Source organism: Ricinus communis, chromosome 5 (genome assembly GCF_019578655.1).
Source record: "Ricinus communis isolate WT05 ecotype wild-type chromosome 5, ASM1957865v1, whole genome shotgun sequence".
Lineage (NCBI taxonomy): Eukaryota > Viridiplantae > Streptophyta > Magnoliopsida > Malpighiales > Euphorbiaceae > Ricinus > Ricinus communis.
In genome coordinates, this window is record NC_063260.1 from 6,445,030 (window position 1) to 6,459,409 (window position 14,380).

The window sequence follows — 14,380 nt, forward strand, 5'->3', positions numbered from 1 at the left end:
GGTGGTTCTTGGCCATCTAAGCTCCATCCAAAGGGTGAATGAATGCTCCATTCTTGATTGTAGGTGCTTCCATACGAGTCATTTGGCCAACTTCCCGTATAATTCACTTGTTCAGAGTTATAAGAACAATGAGCAACATCACTATATAATGGACAATAATTGCTCAAATGTAAACCACAACAAAATTCACAAAAAACTTGAGATAAAAGGATAGGAGTGGAGAGTTGATCGGTAGCCCTGCAAAACGATTCCACTCGAGCTTCTAAAGATGCACGGGTATCCCAATTTTTAGCACTCTCTTAGTTCCTAATCCCATTTTCCAACGTGTCATACAAAGAGTTTAGCATTGAACCTCCTTATCATCCACTATCTGAATCATAAACTCAACTAAATAAATATATACAAACAAAACAAAAATAAATAAATAAAATGGCTAAATTAACGAATAGCAAATTTCACTCTAGTTTTCAAATATTCTCCAGCAACGGCGCCAAAAACTTGATGTGTGCTAAATGGTGTTAGCTACAATCTAAGGCAGTGTACCTATCGATGCAGTCTAGCACTAATGGCGAGTATCAAGGTCGTATTCCTCGGGAAAGTGAAAGCCCAGAGTTACTCTTTTTCTTTTTGTTATATTAACCTAAAATTAGCAATAAATAATTTCTAAACTAACTAATAGCTACAAGCTAAGTCCTAAGGGAGATGCAATAGTGATTGATAAACGAAATAACTAAGGCAAGAAGACAAACCCAAAGGGAATCTAAACTAGTTGGCAATCAAACAAAAGATAAAGGATTGGTGAGTCTAATTATGCTACCCGTGGACGAATTTTTAACCGAGTTCGGTTTCTCTCTCGAGATAACCGAATTTCTAAATCTAATAACCTAAAGTTGGAATCTCTTCCTAATGATTGATTCTTAAATTAGCATTAAGCTTTAATCCGCCTCTATTAAGCTTTGTTATTTCTTAATCCGGCTAGTTAATTATCCTTATCTCTAAGCGAATATTAACTAGTTCTTGCTATTCAAAATTCCAATTGTCAAATGGACTTCTCAATCACACAAAGTAATCTAAACACACAATTCACAACATCTCATGAATAATGCATTATCTTATTAATACTGAAAGCAAGAAGAATACAAAACTAATCCAACACAATCCAACAATATAATACTAAGCCAACATAGTAAAAAAATCCCAATAGATTTAATCAATCTAGCTAATCATGTTCATTATCAAAATACACAAGAATTCAATTACAACAATGAGCAAAGGTAGAGAAAACCCGATTACACCCTTGGATGAGAGTAAACAGCCCCAAATCCTTTTGCTCCAATTGAATCGATTCTTGTTCCTCTTGCTCGATTTGAAAATCAATCAACGAACCTCGCCCAATCTTCGATCCTTCAAGGGAATCCGATTGAAACCTTGTTCCAAGTCTCCTTTTCTCTTGGTTTCAGCTCAGAAAACTCTTAGAGAGAGAAATATTAGGGTTTGGGACGTTCTAACACTAGCCTCCTCTTTTTTTCCTCTCTTCATTCTTTTAATTAATTCCCCCTGTCGCCGCTAACACGGCCGTGTTCTGTGCCGTGTTGGGGACACGGGCTGGTGTTCCTGGCCGTGTTACTCTCTGTGGCCGTGCTCCCTAAAAGCTTTTTTTTCATGTTTGACGCATCCAACACGGCCGTGTTGGTAACACAGCCAGTGTTGAATACAACACGGCCGTGTTAACCTTCTGCATGGGCATACTTAGCTCATTTCGGTAGCTTTGACGTCCAATTATGCTCCAATTCTTTCCTTTATCATCCTTTGACTCCTTTTTGACCTAATGCACACAAACAGACGCATAAGGTGAGTGTTGGTACCAATTCATATCCAAATATCCATAAAATCGATCTTAAAAACCCCATTTAGATGTGTGTATTTTACGCACATCAAATTTCCATAAGGAAATGATTGGTCTAAATAGAAAGAAGCATTCCAGGCAGAATTAAACTCATTAAATAACGCCAAGTCTTTGGGCTCATTGTTTTAATACCTAAAGATATAAAGCCAGTAAGCTATAAATAGATTTTTTTTTTACGTAAATGCAATGCAAAAAATGAAATTGTGAGATAAAAAGCACAACATAGCACAAGGGTTCTTGCAAAGACTTGGCATTGATTATGAAGAAACTTATGCTCGAGTTATGGATGCAATTATATTTAGATTCTTAATTAGCTTGGCAAGTTTAGAAGGACTTCATGTGCATTTTATGGATGTCGTTACAGCTTATTTATATGGATCACTTGATAATGACATTTATATGAAAGTTTTTTAAGACTAAAAATGTCTAAAGCATGTAGCTCAAAATCTCGAGAAATGTATTCAATTAAGCTACAAAAATCCTTGTATGGATTAAAACAATATGAAAGAATATGATATAACCGCCTAAGTGAATATCTTTTGAAAGAAATATATACTAATAATTCAATTTGTCTGTGTTTTCATAGAGAAAATAAATTCTAGTTTTGCTATAATTGCAGTTTATGTTTATGATTTAAACATCATTGGGACTCTTGAATAGTTGACAAAAATAATAATTTATTTAAAAAATTAATTTAAAATAAAAAATTTGGGACGAACAAAATTTTGTCTCTGCCCATAGATCAAACATTTATTTGGAGGGATTTTTATTTATTAGTCAACTTATATTGAAAAGATATTAAAATGTTTTAATATGGATAATTCACATCCAATGAGTTCCCTTATATTGTTAGATACTTGAATGTGAAAAATGACCATTTTCGTCCTTGGAAAGATGGTGAAGAAATACTTAGTCCAAAACTACCATATCTTAGTGTTATTGGAGCATTAATGTATCTTACTAATTGTATAAGACCTGATATAGCATTTTTATGAATTTGCTAGCAAGATATAGATCCTCACCAACTCAAAGACATTGGAATGGTATGAAATAAGTTTCTCGTTATTTACATGGTACATCAGATATGAGCTTATTTTATCCACAAGACTCAAAGTTAGAATTAATTAGACATGCAGATGCTGGATATTTATTTGATCCATATAAAACTCTATTACAAACAGGTTACTTGTTTACATATAGTGGCACTGCTATATCTTGGCGTTCTACTAAGCAAATTCTAACTGCCACATCATCTAATCATGATAAAATATTGACAATGCACAAGGCTAGTAGAGAATACATATGGTTGAAATCTATAATCCAACATATCAAAGAAACATGTATTATCCCATTTGATAAAGGAAGCTCAATAGTGTTATATGAAGATAATGCTGCTTGTATTGCCAAACTCAAAGGAGGATATATTAAAAGAGATACAAAAAATCACATTTTGCCAAAGTTTTTTTTTCACACGTGATCTTCAAAAGTAAGGAGTTTTAGATGTCCATCAAACTCGATTCATTGATAATTTGGCAGATTTGTTTATAAAAACACTCCTTACAATATCATTTGAGAAGTTGGTGGACAAAATTAGCATGCGACGACTAAGAAAGTTTTGTTAAAAGTCATGCTTTCATGAGGGGGATATTTTGATGCACTATACTCTTTTTTTCTTAGCTTAGGTTTTGTCTCATTAGGTTTTCTTAGCAAGGTTTTTAACGAGACAGTGTTATGGTATAAACTTCTACATAATAATATACTCTTTTTCCTTCACTAAGATTCTTTTCCACATGATTTTTTTTAATAAAGTCTTAACGATGCATATTCATTGTAACAGAAATCCAAGGGGGAGTGTTATGATAATATTAAAGTATGTGGTTTATATTGGATACCTATCATTATGTCTATGGATAGATTTCCTTATATAAATCTGTAACCCTTTTACACCTATAAATAGGTGTTATAATCAATAAAATGACACATATAAACATATATACATACAGAAAAATTACTCTCTCTTTTTATTCTTTATTTTGCAGTATTTTTTATTTTTGTTCTTTATTTCACAATAAAATATAGGTTTTGCAATTTTTACAATTTTATTACACTGATTAAGAATTTGACATAATCTTACTAATATAGTGTTGAAATTAAGTGAGCATACTCCACCATAAATGTCATGCTAAGACTCTCACTTTTTTCTAAATGGAGAAAAAGTGAATAACTATAGTATTATTTACAATTCTATTACAATTTTTAATATTAAAATAATTAATATATAATTTTAAACATTTAATTATTTTAAACAAAATTTAGTTAGAATAAAGAAAAAGTTCATTAAAATAAGGAAAGAATAAAAACTAAAATAATCAGTAATTTAATTATTATTTAGTTCTAATTTGTTGCAAGCGTGTTATGTGTCTGAAATATACTAACTTTCGAAATTGAATTGCACATTTTGACTTATGTAATAGTAATTAATTATGAATTCTTAAGCTCCTTTTATTGAAATCTGCTTAGATACTAATTGACCACTAACAAAATAAATGTGTTTGAAGTAGGAATTAAAATTGAGAATAAAAGCTAAAGATTTTAATTGAAAGAAAAAATTATATTACATGAATGACAATATAAAAATTATAATAACAAATTAGAATTACAATGCTCGAATTGAAATAACAAGACTTGTATTTGAAAAGTACTAAAATGTAAATAAATAAATAAAAACTTAAAAGATAAAAAGTGCTTGAATGATTGAAGAATTTGCTATGGATTTTGTTTTGTTGTTATTGAGTTTGAGTGTTGAGTTGTTCTTCATCCTCTTATGTTTTCCATTCTTGAATGTTATATTATGAGAAAATTAAAAGATAAACTAGAATCATTTACCACTTAATGATTCCACGAGTATGTTTGATTAAATTACTAAGTCAAAGCACAAAGATCACTTGAAAATTGCAATATTGTTTTCATAGCCCAAATACCTAGTATTTTCTCACAATTTATAGAGTTTTTTTTTTTTAATTTATAGAGTAGAAGTTGGTGTGACAATTTCTTATATATTTATCCATTTCTATGTAGATATAAATATTCATGCATTGGTAACTACCAACCATAGCATAACAACTTTTTTTATTTTTTTATATAATTATAAATATAAATGGATTTGGGTTAATCGATGGACAACCCGATCCAAATTTTAATATCTCCTACTCGCACATTACGGGTAAGATCCCATGGCGATCAAGATTCTTTGTAATTGAGTAAAAATATACTTTCATACTGTTAAATTAATCATGCGATCTATCAAATAAACATGTACTTGGAAGCTTATTATTATGCATCTGTTAGGAATAACATAAAAAATTTAACCTTAAATAATTTAATTAAAAATTAGTCATTCTCACGATCCCCTAGACTTTTTTAAGAATATTATAACATCTCTAATCTTTCAAAGAGTATAGTCTGAATATGTCAACTTTGTGTATCTATAATCAAGTCATACTTCTATTAAGTAATGAGATTGGCCAGCCAATGAATACACCAGACAAAGTCTTTCTTTTTCACTCGAGATCTATAAGTTATATTTATTTACTTTTATAGACATCTTCCATAAGCCAAATCATACATAACTATCGGTAACATGTTAAAATAGCAAAACACCAACCATAAAAATATAAATAATAGTAAAAAGTATAAGGGTAATAGATGAGGATAAAAGTTATCCTCAAGGTCTCACACAATGGTGACACAACGGATTATCCTTCCATTACTTTCTTGATCAAATAATACACATGGTATGAATCATTTACTATAATATTTTCTATTTTTATGTCTAATAAGATACTATATAAATTATAAGTTTAGTCACTACTTAGTGCCTAACCTAAATTCTCTAAGTTCTCTTTCTTAGCAGGTTAAACTAAGAACTCAAATATGGGTTTTACAGGTTATTTAGATCTGGGCAATCTAAAATGATTCTATTTATAGATACAACCTCATCTCATCTCATTCTCTTCTCGTTAATCCAACATTAAAGGTGATTACGTGTGTGAGTGAGTCAATCTAAAATATGCGTTACATCTTAATGTTGAGCTTTTTCAATAGAATAATATGTGATGTGTATATGTCACTAATATGAATATAAAAATGTAATATCCTAAATTTTTAGTTTTAGTTTATTAAAAAATTCTAAAGCTATTTTAGAAAATTAAGCATTTCCAACTTGCAAGATATTTTAAAATACCTCTAAGTGTCCTATTTTAAATTATTTTCATGGATTTAATTTAATTATCTTATTTCAATATGTTTAATTTTAATTCTATATAAATTAGTTTTAAATAAGATTAGAATACATTTAAAGTAATAATAGATTTTTTTTTCTAAAATCTAATATTGTAATTTAGGAGTCAATTTTTAATTTTCATGCGTAAGTGGAAATTTCTAACATTTTCTAAAAGAATTAATTATTAATTTTAGTATATATATGCATTGTACACAAAATAAATAAATAAATAAATTAATTAATTAAAAATCAAGGGCAGTGTAGCACCTTCGCCTATATATTTTAGTGCCAAACTACAAGTTGGAAGGTTGCAAAATTCTAATTTTGGTCCCTATATACACATGCAAATTGCAAATTGGAGTGTTGCAAAACTCTAATTTAAGATTATTTTATGGAATTTTTATATTAATTAAATTATTTTATTGATTAGATATTTCAGCACTTCAGCGAGCTCCACTAAAGTCGTATGACCAGCTCGAGGAGTCGTCTAAACTATGAGTTAAAGTCATATAATTAAGCGATCTTACAACATGTCATCTATTTAATGTTATTATCATCATTGTCACTATTATTATTATTACTATAGTTATCATATATTATTATTATTTTATATTGTGTATATATATTGGGACGAGGACGAAAGTAGAACGCACCACCTGATAGGTTACATCAAGACCACGTGAATACCGGTGAAAATAAAGAAAAGTAGGTAAAATATGATATGTATGATATGCCATGGTCAAGCCTTGCTTTTTAGGCGACAGAGATATTGGAAAAGCGAGCTACTTACTAAAAATAGATTTCATGTTTAGGGTTCTATTATTATTCTTGTCCTGTTTTCTATGAAGTTGATTTTCTATAATGATAGCATGACACGTGAATATTTCATAATTATATTGTGTTTATACTCATTTTTGATATGAATGTTTGTCGATGGATTTTCTATTATATGATTTTTTAACTTACTCTTAAAACTGATAGGCTCAAATTAATTTTTTAAGTGGCAGTTAGGATCTCCGCAGCCTTACCGTTAGTTAGCTTGATATGCTTCATCTTCGGGGCTCAGTTTAATTATTTAATCTTGTATTATAATATTTGAATTCTAGACACTTCACAAGATTTATATTAGGACTTAATTTTATTTTGATTTGTGTAATGGAATATTATGATATTTAATGTTATGTCAACTTATAATGTTGGTTATAGATTTAGTATATAGATATGTCAAACAATTTTGCTTATTAATATTATTGAGTATATTGATCGTATGATGAGAATAATTAGGCATTATTAAGTTTTTGTTAAGGTTAGACTTGCTACGAATTTTAGTGGCTTACGCCTATCCATTCCCTAGTACCGATCATAGGTCCTTAGGTTGCATCGTTACAGAGTTGGTATCAGAATCTAGGTTTAGATTTTCTTCAACCTAGGTAGGTTCCTTAGTTACTGCCGAGTTATGTATTGCGTTTGTCCTTGCACGTTTTTATTACATCTATTCTTTATTTTGAATGTTAAAGAGTTTGTTGTCATTTAGATATGTTATTTATTTATTTGTAGTTCTTTTTGTTATGCCGAGGACTAGAGCAGCTGCAGTGGCGGTGGCCCCCTAAGAGAACCAGGATAAGGTCTCTACTCAGTCGGCCCCACCAACACTTGCTCGTGATACTAGGAGGTCAGGTAGGCATTGAGCTGTAACCCAGCAAACTTAAGGTGATGCTCAGGAGTTCCAATTAATATTATAATAGTTGGTATAACTAGGGTGCGACAAGCTTTAGAGTAGCTTTTGGTTCATCAGCAGCAACAGGCGGTGTAGAGTTCAAAAAGCCATAGGCCTGATACTGGAGATCCGGAATAGGTCCCTATGTTTGAGTATACCAAGCTGAGGGCGATACAATTTGATGGCATTTTAAGATATCCCTTAAATTTTCTAGACGAGGTTGTGAAAAGAGCATCAGAGCATAAGTGTTCAAATAAGAGGACTATTGAGATTATAGGTTTTTCATTGAAGGGGATAGCTTAATAGTGGTTCAAAGATTACATTTGTCTATTCTTAGATGGTATGACTTGGAGGCAGTTTAGAGACAAATTTAAGGAGTACTACATTCATTTCAGCTTGATACAAGAGTATTAAGAGAGGTTCTAGAGGTTGATTAAATGGGACATATTAGTAGTAGAGCACACTAAAAAGTTTGTTGAGCTCAATAGGTATGCACCGTATGCTGTCTTGACAAAGGAGCAGAAGAATAACAAGTATATTTCAAGCCTTGGTCTAGAGTTTTTTGCCTTGGTTCAGTCTAGAAGGAGTAATTTTCTAAAGGTAACATATGTGGCTAGCCAGATAGAGATGACTTTACGAGGGTTTGGACATGGGACATATGAAGGTAAGACAAAGAAGAAAAATATAGAGGATTAGAGTAAGTGCAACCAGTAATGCCATTTTATGGTAGTGGAGGTTACTTTTGGGGTTCTAACCAGCAGGCAGGGCAGAGAGGTTACTATACCCATAAAAAGGGCAAGCATAACTGGAAGGGTGGTAGAGGATTCAGACCAAGATAAAAATTTGGTTGTAGTGGACAAATTTTTTATTGTAGCAGTTCGATTTCTTGAGCCACTGCTTGTCAAATGTGTGGTAGGTCACATTAAGGACCATGCATAATTATTAGTAGGGCTTGTTATAGATGTGATGAGATGGGTCACATGGGTAAAGCATGCCCTTGATATTTTAATTAGTAAGCTTATCCTTAGGGATCTTCTGCTAGTGTAGCCCGACCATCCTATTAAGCAGCTCACGGTTTGTCCTAGGTTGGTTCTCAGTTTGTTGGCTAGTAGGGCCATGGTTTTGGAGGCAGGGCTACAAGAGGCAGGTTAGAAGGTACGGTTCAGAGTCAGGCTTTCAGTTCAATACAGTTAAGTTGTGGTCAGGCTATAGTGTTCACTTTCACTCTTCAAGATGCCCGAGTTTCTAATGTTGTGGTGTCAGGTACTATTTTAGTTTGCAATTCTAAGGCTAGAGTTTTATTAGACCCTAGTGCTACTCATTATTTTCTATCTTGTAGTTTTGCATTCAGATTGGGTATTTAGCCAGTTAATGTAGAGGTTCCTTTATTTGTGACCACGCCTTTGAGTGATGCCTTAGGAATATATATACTATTTCAGTCATGCATAAATTTAGTAGAAGGTAGAGATATTCCAGTAGACTTGATTTTATTAAATGTCATGGACTTTGATGTAACTTTAGGGATGGATAGGTTAGCAATTCATTATACTATGTTGGATTGCTAGGAAAAGGAGGTGATCTTATAATTATAGGAGACATAGAATTCCATTTTAAGGGTGATTAGATTGCTACACCATCAAATCTCGTGTCAACCATTATAGCTAAGCAGATGATATGTTGTGCATGTCAAGGTTTCCTAGCTCTTATGAGGAATACTTTGCCAGAGAAAAGGTAGAGTTGAGGATGTTTTCGTTGTTTGTAAGTTCTCTAATATTTTTCCAAAGAAGTTGCCAGGTTGACCACCTGATAGAGAGATAGAGTTTTGTATAAGTGTAGTGCTAAGCACAGCTCCCATTTCTATGCCACCTTATAGAATAGCACTATCAAAGTTAAAAGAGCTTAAGGAATAGTTATAGTACCTTCTAGATAAGGATTTTATCAGACCTAGTACATCTTTGTGGGTGCTCCGGTGTTGTTTGTAAAGAAGAATGATGGTTCTTTGCGCCTCTTATTGATTACAGAGAACTAAAGAAAGGCGACTATTCACAATAAGTATCCACTTTCTTTGCATTGATGACTTATTCGATCAGTCTCAGAGTGCTACATGTTTATCCAAGATTGATTTGCAATTAGGATATCACCAATTAAGGATATATGAAGAGGATGTACCTAAGACGGTGTTCAGGACTGGTACGGGCATTATGAGTTCTTAGTGATGTCATTTGGATTTGTTAATGCTCTTACAACTTTCATGGATCTGATGAATCGAGTGTATAAATTGTTTGTGGATCGTTTTGTCACTGTGTTTATTGATGATATTGTGGTGTACTCCAGAAGTGAGGAAGAGCACACATGGTATTTTAAGATGGTACTACAGACTCTGAAGGAGCATTAGTTGTATGCTAAATTGTCTAGATATGAATTCTATTTCGATAATATAGCTTTTTTCTATGATATATACTGTCTAAAGAGGGTATTCAAGTAGATCCTAAGTAAGTGAAGATAGTGATTGATTAGTAGAGGCCAACTACAATGACAATGGTTCACAGCTTTTTGGGTCTGGCAAGCTACTATCGTCGATTTATTTAGGGCTTTTCAAGAATGGCAACGCCTTTGACCCAGTTGACTAAAATTTTTAGGATCTAGTGGACTAATGCTTATGGGAGGAGCTTCCATAAGTTGAAGGATTGTTTGACCTCAGCTCTAGTGCTTACCCTACCTTTTGGGACAAGTGGTTTCACTGTATATTGTGATGCTTCCAAAGTGGGACCTATGTATGGTAAGGTGGTAACCTACGCATCCAGACAATTGAAGAAGCCTTAATATAATTATCTCACTCATGACTTGGAGATAGCAACTATAATATTTGCATTTAAGATTTGAAGGCATTATCTATATAGGGATACGTGCAAGATATACACGGATCACAAGAGTTTGCAGTATATATTCCAACAGAAGGATTCAAACTTAAGGCAAAGGAAGTGGTTGGAGCTTTTAGAGGATTATCATTGTACTATCCTTTACCATCTTGGTAAGGTAAATGTAGTAATAAATGCCTTGAGCAGAAAGTTAGCAGGTAGCCTTGCTCATATTAGCATGGAGAAAATGACCTTTGACTAAGGAATTGCATGAGTTGTATGATCAAGGATTGTAGTTGGAGGTGCTGAATTCAGGAGTACTAATGGCACATTTCAAGGTTCGGTCTATATTTGTTAATAAAATCAAGGCAAGCCAAAGCCAAGATCCATAGTTAAGGAAGATTTGGAAAAAGGTGCAGGAAGGTCAAGCTAATGAATTTATCATAAATGATGATGGAATTCTCAAGACAGGTATCGGGTCATGTGTTCTTGATATGAATAATCTTAGAAATGAGATTTTGAAAGAGGCTCATTGTATAGCTTATAGTGTTCACCCAGGTTCTACAAACATCTATCATGATTTATAATAGAATAAGATGAAGAAAGATATGGCAGATTTTATTTTCAAGTGTTTAGCATGTTAGCAAGTTAAACTTGAACACTATAAGCCATAAGGATTATTACAGCCACTTCCTATTCTGGAGTGGAAGCAATAGAGAGTTACCATGGATTTTATGACATGTTTGCCTAAGACTTTAGTAAGTTATGACTCTATTTGGGTAATTATGGACTGTTTGAGTAGGTCGACACACTTTTTACCAATGAAGGCTACCTACTTTGTGGCCAAGTATGCATGGGTGTATCTTGAGAGAATTGTAAGGCTACACTGGTTCCCATTTCTATAGTTTATGACAAAGGACTATGATTTACTTCAAGATTTTAAAAGAAGTTACAAGAAGAGTTCGGTACCATACTAGATTTCAGCATATCTCTTCACCCCTAGACTGAGCCAGTCAAAAAGGACGATTCGAGCCTTGGAAGATATATCCAAGATGTGTGTTATAAAATTTGGTGGTCAATGAGATTGGTACCTGCCTTTGATAAAGTTTGTCTACGATAACAGTTATCATGTGAGCATTGAGATGGATCCTTATGAGGCATTATATGGCAGGAAGTACAAATGACCTATATGTTGGGAAGAAGTTGATGAGCATAAGTTAACAGGTCTAGAGTTGATTCAGCTTATTTCTAAGAAGATCCCTATCATCCGAGAGAGATTGAAGATGGTTTTCAGTAGAAAGAAAAGTTATACAGACCTGAGGAGGAAGCACGTGGAGTTCATCATTAGAGAGTATGTGTTCTTAAAGGTGTTTTTCATGATAGGTGTGATAAAGTTTAGTAAGAAGAGCAAGTTGGCCCTGCGATATGTCAAACCCTTTGAGATTATTGATAGGATTGGTGAGGTGGCTTATAAGTTGGACTTACCATCAAGCTTTTCCCATGTTCATTTTGTGTTTCACATTTCCATATTGAGGAAGTATATTTCAGATCCCTTGCATATTTTGCAACCTCAATATGCGGCAGTGAGTGAAGAATTGACCTATAAAGAACAATTGATCATGATTGTAAATACTTAGATTCGCCACTTCACTCTAAGGTCATCCCTGTGGTAAAGGTGTAGACTTGACCTATGACAGAATCATATGAGTGTACCTGGAAGACGAAGCAGGAGATGAGAGAGTCTTACCCCCACTTGTCACAATCTTGAGGTAAACTTTTACTTTCCTTCTAAAAATTTGATGATGAATTTTTCTTAAGGGAAAGAATAGAATACTCTAGATTTCATTTTTAGTAATTATTAATTTCTAAGGATATTGTAGGAAATTAAGCATTACCAACTTTCTAGATATTTTAAAACACCTTTAAGTGTCATATTTTAAATTATTTTATGAATTCAATTTAAATTATCTTATTTTAATATATTTAATTTATTTAATATATTGCTTTTTTAAATAAAGTTAAAATATATTTCAAATAATAATAGATATACTTTTATTCTTTTTCTAAAGTGTGAATATTGTAATTTAGCTACTCATAAGTGGAAATTTCTAAACTTTTTCTAAGAGAATTAATTATTAATTTAAATAAATATAAGCATTTTACATAAAATTTGTCAAGACCCGATCTATGAGTCTGTGACGGGCGCTAGGGAATGAATAGGCGTAAGGCTACCGAAATCCGTAGCAAGTCTGACTAATCAATAACTCAATTATAATATAACCTTATCCAATGTACCAATATTTCATTTACTAATATTCAACCACACAATTACTACATAATTAAATTAGTCCATCAGCATAATTAGTTAATATCTCATCAAATGGCTTAATATGTCAAAATAAAATAATAAATTTTAAAATTACTACTGCGAGAATCTATATTTTTAATAAACATATATAAAAAAAATTTAATTACATTAAGCCCGAAGAAAGAGGAAGTCGACTGCCAAAGGAGAAGAACTGCAGAAGACTTAACTAACACTTGAAAAAAAAAATAAGTTTGACAGTGTTAGTCTCGAGAGTGAATTAAAATCATATAATCCAAAAACAAATACAACCATCTAAATAAAATAATTATTGAAATAGTATAAAATAATATAGAGTAATAAAACACGTGTCATGTCATATTTTATAAAAAAAGTACAATTTTAACATATACGGAATAAGTACCTCAGTAGAACCCTAAACTTCAAAGTCATTCGACTCTCTTATTCCAATAAGACTGGCGTCCAGAAAACAAAGTTAGACTAAAGATCTTAAATCCAATCTGTTCACTTAATTACCAATACAGCCGGCGCCTATAGAGTAATGCTCAACTAAAGATATTTTCTTCGACAAATAAAAATTTCTGTAAACCCAGAGAGCTATGCTTGACCATAGCACATCATATAAACATCTCCCTATTACTTGTTTCTAATTTCTATCGATGCGCACGCGGTCCTGATACAATCCATTATGTGGCATATTCTACTGTTGTCTCATCCCGAGATTAAAATCATAGCATCAATAATATATAGAAATGGCATAATTCACAAGCAATTATAATATTATTCAATAATATATTAAGTATTAAAATTGAATAACATGGAGTATAACAAACATGAAAATAATAATAATAATAATAATAAATATGATGATAATAATAATAATAATGATATTAATAATGATAAAAAATAAAGTTAATAGTAGTAATGCTAATAATAATCATAATAATTATTAATCAAATAATGTTGCCTTTAAATTTGACATGAGATATGTGCAATGATTATATAACTTTACCTCATAATTTTGATAAATTTTCTCTAGTTACTTCTACGCCTCTAGCGAAGCTGGTTGAATCGATTGATTATCTATTCACAGAAATAATTCAACTAATAAGAACATTTCATAAATAATCCTAAGCCTAGACTCCTAGAATTAAACTGTCTAAAAAATCTAACTTGAAAATTCTATCGAAAATTCGGTAAAACCTCTACTAAAATACGATCATTTACTTCTCGTATAAAGGATCCAGAACCTACTAAAAATACTTCTAATATTCATCAAATATTTAATAGG